The sequence below is a fragment of the Triticum aestivum genome, chromosome 5D (assembly GCF_018294505.1).
Source record: "Triticum aestivum cultivar Chinese Spring chromosome 5D, IWGSC CS RefSeq v2.1, whole genome shotgun sequence".
In the NCBI taxonomy this organism is placed as follows: Eukaryota; Viridiplantae; Streptophyta; class Magnoliopsida; order Poales; family Poaceae; genus Triticum; species Triticum aestivum.
In genome coordinates this window covers 300,541,852-300,550,909 of record NC_057808.1, presented here as the reverse complement: position 1 = coordinate 300,550,909, position 9,058 = coordinate 300,541,852, and the positions used below count along the sequence as shown (strand labels likewise).

Sequence of the window (9,058 nt, the reverse complement as noted above, 5' to 3'; positions counted from 1 at the left end):
GGCATCGAGCTCAAGGTATTGGGACGGAGCATTGGGAGGTGGAGGGTGGTCGAGAAGGTACGAGACGCCGTAGCGAACCAGGACCATCAGGAAGAAAGTCTTCCACTTATGATAATTGTGATCGGCAGGGTGGAGGAGGAACTTAATGTGGTTTGTGATGTGATCACGGAAAATCGGATGAGGAGCGGTGGGGGCCGGCGAGGGCACAGGGGAGGAGCCGGCGGTGGTGAAGAGGGGGGCAAACTGTGAGGCCGTGGCGGGGAAGGAGCCGCTGAAGAGGGTGGGGGACGTGCCGAAGACGAAGGGAGGGGTGGTCGGGGCAGTGGCCGGGGAGGTGCCGGCGGCAGGCGCCGAGGAGGAAGAGGAGAGGGTGCCCGGCGACGTGACCGAGCTCGTGGCGGCCATGGAGAGGGTCCTGGCGACTGATACCAAGTTGGAAAGTGTATTATGATTGCCTTGATTGTCTCTGTTACAACAGGAGTATACATAGAGAGGGAGAGAGAGTCCCGAGATGTTAGGCACGCAGGCCATGCGGGAGAGCTCAGATCCTATATCTAGGATCGTTACAAGGCGTGACAATACAACGTTACAAGTGTACAAAGTTTACAACTCAACACAAGCGACTCCGCCATGAGGGTACGCCGCATTTCATCGAACTGGTGGCGGGCAGTCGAGCCGATCCAAGTCCTACTTCCAGTCCTCCTTTTGCTTTTGTTTTTAGCAATCTTTTGCCATTCAAACTTGTGAGTGTATTTAGCTTATGTTCATATTGGTTTAGCTTAGCCCAGACCAAGTGCACCTAGACCTAGATCGACTTCTGTGAATTTCTAGATCTTTCTGTGATAAGAACATTCACTAAAGTAGGAGCATCACATAATTTATATGGATCATACGGCAAGTAGTACTAGTAGGGACCATCGGTACTTTGATCTACCGTCTTCTTCAATCTCATTGCAGTTACTAAAACAGATACAAGACACAAACTCAGGCAGAATTTGCATGCGCAATACATCACAATGTTTTATAGGCCTAGCTAGCTGAGCAAGTTGGTGGGCAACAACATTCTGCTAATCTATATAAATGATAGTTCATTCTTAATCTCTTGAGCGTCGATGAATATCTTCACAGAACACCATACAGGATGTAGTTTACACAATGAAGTTGGCACACATTGTCACCTCAAATAAAGCAATAAACCTAACCAAATGTGGTGTGCTATAAAGTACTCCCTCCGTCCCATAATGTAAGATGTTTTTTGACACTACACTAGTGTCAAAAAACGTCTTACATTATGGGACGGAGGGAGTACCTGATAATCATGCCTTTACAAGGGATACAGCCAGCATAGCTCGTGGATTTCTAGCACGCTCGTCTTGCATGCTGCCCTCGAGGCTCCAGCGCCGCTCCGCGATCCTCACAAATTCATCCATGACCTCTCCAAAATGCTCGACTATTATCGGCTCAAATATGGCTCTCAGATAATTCACAAACGAGCTTGGGATGAAGAGCATGCTGTCCATATCAGTTGTAGCGTCATATACCCGCATATCCCTGATGGAAAAGGAGCCCTCGTCTTAGATGATCTCCCTCAGCTCTTCACCCGAGGGTCCATACACCGGCACATAGAAAGAATCAAACTTCGCTTTGTCGATCACAACCTGTCAACCATACCATAAGATCGGGAGTTCAGATACTCACACGTTCATTCGAGAATGATAAAATGCAATACTAGAAAAAAATGTACCTCTAAGGCCATGACACTTAGAATCTGAACTAGAGTTTCCCAAAGGTGAAAGAATTTGGAGGCTTTTACATTAGAAGGCCGCCCTACAAGGGAAACAACCATTCGGCCTCCTGGGACCAATTCTTTGGCTCTCAGCTCCAGGAAAAGTATGAAATCTTTCCTGAACTGACGTGCATAAGCCTCATAGGGAGTCTTTCACGCCTAGCATGCTCATCCATGTCGTACGCAGGGATCTGGTTCATCGTCAGATCTTCGGGAGCCTGCGAGGATAAGGTTTCTTTTACAAAATCAACAAGTAGTGCAATGGATAGATCCATTGAAGGGTGATAAATTCGCACCATGGAGAGCCAATGCAAGCTGTTGGACGAGCAGACAAGATGCAAGGAGTCACTAGTGTAGAGCCTCTCGTAAAATGACCCCGGTGCTACACCGGTCACAACAACAAGCTTGTTGTTATTTTGACGGAGCGTGACCAGGCTCTTCACCACCGTGTTGAAGTCATTGTCAGGAAGATCATTGAGGAGCACACACACTTCGGGTGGTGGTTGCTGGAACTGAAGGCAATGGTTGATGATGGCCTTGACGGCAGTCGATACCAGTGCTAGTGCATTTGGGCCATAAGAGCAGCCCAAGTCCGCAATCAGCATCTTTTCGGGGAACAAGGTGCTTCTGCTGCCGCACAAGTCAATGATGGCCGCTTCTATCAGGGGCTTCATCCTGTTCTGCTGAGCGTTCTACAATCGAGTTATAATTCTTCAGAAAATCGAGTCTAATATAGCTAAGTGTTATGATTTTTTAACTTCCCTGATTCTTCTTTTAAATGTCAATAACATAGGCTATATTGTGAACAAGTACTTGACGAAACAGTTTTGAAAAGCCAAGTGTCAAGAACAGATCAACATGCCACAGAAACAGTATTAGTGAACTAATCGAGAGGGGACTATACCTGGATACTGGAGTTGTGTGCATAGCTTGTTTCCCCTTGTCCTTGATTCATATGCACCATCTGTTTGGAGGCTATGGCTTTACTTGGAGCAAGGCTAAACACCAGATCTTGGATCTGCAGGAATCAAATTAGGATGACAACGCTGAAAAAGTACCGGAAGTTCAATACTTTTTCTGTCTATGATCAACGGGGATGTCGTTTCTGGGCTTCTGGCTGTTTATCAGCAGCAATAGTAGGGCCAGCATGCTTTCTTATTTTCTATCTTCGGACCAGACAATGGAAAGGCTGAAAGGTTGGTCAAATTCAGATCCGGATATAATACTAAAAACCTGTCACTCGCAGATTAGATTAGCAGACTTGTTCTTCTGATCGGGTTACATTGTTTAGCATAGGATCCAGTGGAAATAATAAAATTAACAACTTGTCACTAGCAGAGGCATTATTATTTCTAGATTAGCAGACTTGTTATTCTGATCTGGTTAAATTGTTCAGCATGGGATCCAATGGGAGAAGAGAAACATTTCAGACATTTTAAAGCAGCACAGAAGCAACCTTTTCTTTTGGAGTGGCGTAGATTTTTCATTTTATTTACAGTGACTGTGCACTTGAATTTATATTTAGTGCTAATGCTGCTATACAATATTTGAAATTGCCACTGGACACAAGCAATTCTACAACTAATCCATATACATCAAGCAGCAAGATAATGAACTACCATTCAGCCTTCAAATAGTGATGCATCAGAAGTGAAAAATAAATGGCAGAATATCATGACAAAACTTAGAAGCTTTTTGATATTTTTCACAGAATTATCATATGAAAATTAGATTTACAACCTAAAAACTTCAACGTCAAGCTTAATTCCATTGTGAGATAAAGAAAAGGACAAAGAATATTTCAGTCGACACTCCCTACCTGGGCATTTGGTCGAGCACCTTGCGAGCAGCGCCCAACAAACGTTCACCCAATAGTACCCGAGGCAAGAGTGCGGCCTCGTAGGTGGGCGCTTTCGCCTTGACGTGGCCCTCTATCCTCATACTTTCTCCTGGAAAACGGCGCAGAGGACCCGAGGCCATATCGCACGCGCAGCAGAACTTCTTTGAGCGCCATCGTAGTGTCTCGCCGGAGGACCTCCACGGCTCCACCGTGTCCATGTGAAGGGGAAGGGTGGGGGAAGGGGTGGGATGTGTACACGGAGACAGCCTGCCTGAGGAGGGAACCAATGCGGCATTTCGTCGAACTGAGCGGCGGAGCGAAGACCAAAGTGTGTCCTACTTCCGGTTCTTCATTTATCATTTAAAGGTCTCGAACTTTCTTACCAGCAATTTAGCTTAAGAGCATCACCAACTGTTTCCCTTTCAGTAAGGAAAGTTTTGTTTGTGGGTTTGTTTAGGACACGTCTCTAAGCTGATGCTCACTTTGTTTGTGGTTTATTTTTTTCTAGTTTTATTTTATTTTTTATTGTTGCATTATATATTTGTGGGAGCTTAAATATGACATCCTTAAAAAACATCTAGATATGAATTAGACAAACTATTTATTTAATGTTAGACAATTAGGCAAAAGAATGCTCGAATAGTTTCCGTAAAAGCCAAAAATATAAGGGTCCCACTATGAATCAACACAACTCCTCGTCATCTAGGGAGAGATGGCCCATCCTCTAAACATTCCCGTAAAACTGTCACATCAATGCGCCGTCGCCGGAATCCGCCGCGCTGCTGCTGGACTTATTGCGACACTGTCGCCGGACCTGGCGACAGTGTCATCGCCGCCGACCGTCCTGATGCCGCCACACACCACTGCAGCCAACGCTGATCATCGTTGTCGCATCGCTTGCCCGTCGGCTCGCCACAGACCGCCGATGTCGCGCCGCCCACCCGCAAGCCCGACCACCGCAATCCGCTGTCCGCGGCCGCCGAAGCCCGCCGTCACCAAATACCATTTTTAAGGAAAGATTTTTAGACGAACTGCAAAAGCGGCTCACATGTCAACCTCCCCAAGATTATATGGACACGACATAACATTTACCATGTTTAGAGAGAGTTTTTTACGCAAACTGTTGGTCATGCTCTAACACCCGGTTTGGTAGCGTTTGGGCAGAAAATGGGACATGATGAGAGTAAGGGTGATACGTCTCCAACGTATCTATAATTTATGAAGTATTCATGTTGTTATATTATCATTCTTAAATGTTTTACAATCATTTTATAGCAACTTTATATTATTTTTGAAGACTAACCTATTGACATAGTGCCCAGTGTCAGTTGCTGTTTTTTGCTTGTTGTTTTACTTCGCAGAATATCAGTACCAAACGGAGTCCAAACGCAGTGAAACATTTTGGAGATTTTTTCTGTACCAGGAGACACCCTGTGGGCCAAAGAAGTACTAGAGGGGAGGCCCGAGGTGGGCACAACCCACGTGGGCGCGCCAGGAGGCCAGGCGCGCCCAGGGGGGTTGCGCCCCCCTCGATGACCTCCCTCACCGCCTCTTCGCCCTATAAATTTCCAAATATTCAAAAAACCCTAGGGTAGTCGATAGATCAGAAGTTCTGCCGCCGCAAGCCTCTGTAGCCACGAAAACCAATCCAGACCCCGTTCCGGCACTTCGCTGGAGGGGAAATCATCAACGGTGGCCATCTTCATCATCCCTATGGCCACCTTGATGAGGAGGGAGTAGTCCACCCTCGGGGCTGAGGGTTTGTACTAGTAGCTATGTGTTTAATCTCTCTCTCTCTCTCTCTCGTGTTCTTGATGACACGATCTTGATGTATCGCAGGCTTTGTTAATATAGTTGGATCATATGGTGTTTCTCCCTCTCTATCTTGTTGTGATGAATTGAGTTTCCCTTTTGGATTTTGTTTATCGGATTGCATATTTTTATGGATTTGAGAGCACTTGATATATGTCTTGCATATGAATACCCGTGGTGACAATGGCATATTATATTGATTCACTTGATATATGTTTTGGCACTCAACTCGCGGATTCCTGAGGTGACATTGGGGTAATCTATTCATAAGGGTTGATGCACGTTTTCGTCCTTGTTTCTTCGGTAGAAATCTTGGGGCACTCTTTGAGGTTCTTTGTGTTGGATCGAGTATTATGGATCTGAAATTGTTTGATGCGTATCATATAATTAATTCATGGATACTTGTGGTGACATTGGAGTATCTAGGTGACAATAGAGTTGGTTGATGCGTATCGTATGGTGTTATTTTAGTACAAACTCTTGGATAGATCGAACGGAAAGAATAAGTTTGCGTTATTTTAGTAAGAACTCTTGAATAGATCGAACGGAAAGAATAACTTTAAGGTGGTTTCGTACCCTACAAACATTTTCTTCTTATATTCTCCGCTAGATAAGAACTTTGGAGTGATTCTTCATCACACGTTGAGGGATGGTTATATGATCCAATTATATTACTCCCTCCTTCCATCTATATAGAGCCTAATGCGTTTTTCAAGACTAACTTTAACCAAATGTTAGAGCAATAATATATGACATGCAACTTACACAAATCATACCGTCAAATTCGTATTTGAAAGGAGCTTTCAATGATATAATTTTCATATTATCCATGTCATGTACTATTAATCTTGTCAATAGTCAAAGGCGGTCTTAAAAAACGCATTAGGCCCTATATAGATGGAAGGAGGGAGTAGCATTGTTGAGATATTGCACTAGCGAAAGTACGGACCCTAGGCCTCATTTTCAAGCATTGCAATACCGTTTGTGCTCACTTTTGTTACTTGCTACCTTCTGTTTTTTATTGTTCCTATTACAAAAATCAATATCTACTATCATTACTACACTTGTATCACCATCTTTTTGCCGAATTAGTGCGCCTATACAATTTACTATTGTATTTGGTGTGTTGGGGACACAAGAGACTTTTTGTTATTTGGTTGCAGGGTTGTTTGAGAGAGACCATCTTCATCCTACGCCTCCCACAGATTGATAAACCTTAGGTCATCCACTTGACGGAAAATTGCTACTGTCCTACAAAAATTTGCGCTTGTAGGCCCAACACGAGTCTTCAAGAACAAGTTGTGTAGTAGACATCAAGCTCTTTTCTAGCGCCATTGCCGGGGAGGTGAGTGCTTGAAGGTATATCTTTAGATCTTGCAATTCAATCTTTTAGTTTCTTGTTTTATCACTAGTTTGGTTTATAAAAGAAAAGTAAAAATGGAATTGAGGTTGCCTCATATTATTAGTCTTTATCATGTCTTTCTTGAAAATGATGGAAAGGAAAATTATGCTCAATTTATAGAAGAAGAATTCAATAAAATGTTTGGCATGAAATATTTGAATGATGAGCATGATTGCAATGTTGTTAGTATGAATTCTTTGATTATGCATGATGATAATGATATGAAAAACCATAAGCTTGGGGATGCTATGTTTGATGAAGATGATATTTTTAGTCCCCCGAGTTTTGATGAGAAAGTTTATTATGATGAAAGCATGCCTCCTATTTATGATAATTATATTGACGAAAGTAGATTTGGTGAGGTCATGACTTTATTTAATGATGAACCCACTATTTCGGAAGAGGTTTCAATTGATTATGAGAACAAAGTTGCTATCTATGATGGTTATGGTGATGACATGTATGCTATAAAGAATAATGATATCCATGAAACTTGTCATCGTGATTTTAATTTTCAACTGGATTGTGCCAATCAAGTTTCCCATGATAGTTATTTTGTTGAGTTTGCTCCCACTACTATTCATGAGAATAAATTTGCTTATGTGGAGAGTAATAAAAAATTGATGCATGTGGATCACGAAAAGAATGCTTCATGTGATAGTTATATTGTTGAATTCATTCATGATGCTACTGAAAATTACTATGATAGAGGAACATATGCTTGTAGGTATTGCAATAATATCAAGTTTCCTCTCTATGTGTTAAAAATCTTGAAGTTTTGCTTGTTTTGCCTTCCTATGCTAGTTGATTCTTGTTCCTATAAATTGTTTGCTCACAAAATCCCTATGCATAGGAAGTGGGTTAGACTTAAATGTGCTTGCCATGTGATTCATGATGCTCTCATTATGATTCAATTCTTTACATTTTTGCGAGCATCATTGAAATCATCATGCCGAGCTAACAAGGCATTAAATAAAAATGCTCATTGGGAGACAACACAACACTTTTACCTACTGTTTTTGTGTTTTCACATGATTAAGCTACTGTATTAATCATGTTTTATAGTGTTTGTTTCAATAAAGTAGCAAGTATAGCCTTTGGGATAGTGTCGATGATAGTTGACTTGATTCTGTGCAAAAACAGAAACTTTTGCGCTCAGTAACAGAATTTTTTAAATTCACTGGAACGTGATAAAATTATGAATTTTCTACAGATGATTGATACACAAATTTTCTACGTTTTCCTACATTTTTCAGAATTTTTGAACTTACAGAAGTATGGTCATTGTCCAGATCATTACAGACTGTTCTGTTTTTGACAGATTCTATTTTCAATGCATAGTTTGCTTGTTTCCTAGTTTCTGTTGCTTATATTGCTCAATATAAATTGTGGAAATGATAAGGTACAGTAGGAATTGTGTGAGAACAATTATGAATCTTGTCTTTGACAGTGCCAAAGTGAACAATTTGTCTTTATCATACTAACCTATCTCACGAAGTTCCGTTAAGTTTTGTGTGATTGAAGTTTTCAAGTTTTGGGTGAGATGTTGATGACCCACAAGTATATGGGATCAATTGTAGCCTTTTCGATAAGTAAGAGTGTCGAACCCAACGAGGAGCAGAAGGAAATGGCAAGTGGTTTTCAGCAAGGTAATGTCTACAGACGCTGAAATTGTAAGTAACAGAATAGTTTGATAGCAAGATAACTTGTAACGAGCAAGTAATGATAGTAGTAACAAAAGTGCAGCAAGGTAGCCCAATCCTTTTGAGGCAAAGGACAAGCCAAAACGGTCTCTTATAATAAGCAAAGCGTTCTTGAGGATACACAGGAATTTCATCTAGTCACTTTCATCATGTTGATTCGATTCGTGTTCGCTACTTTGATAATTTGATATGTGGGTGGACCGGTGCTTAGGTGCTGTTCTTACTTGAACAAGCCTCCTACTTATGATTAACCCCCTCGCAAGCATCCGCAACTACGAGAAAAGTATTAAGAATAAATTCTAACCCGAGCATTAAATTTTTGGATCCAATCGGTCCCTTACGAAATAGCGCATAAACTAGGGTTTAAGCTTCTGTCACTCTTGCAACCCATCATCCAATAACTACTCCACAATGCATTCCCTTAGGCCCAAATATGATGAAGTGTCATGTAGTCGACGTTCACATGACACCACTAAGGGAATCACAACATACATACTATCAAAATATCGAACACA

At 42.0% G+C, this 9,058-nt stretch overlaps 1 pseudogene; it reads right to left on the bottom strand.

Moving 5' to 3' along the window:
- Positions 1-1,094: 1,094 nt before the first annotated feature.
- Positions 1,095-3,595, bottom strand: LOC123124719 (jasmonate O-methyltransferase-like; annotated as a pseudogene).
- Positions 3,596-9,058: the final 5,463 nt, after the last annotated feature.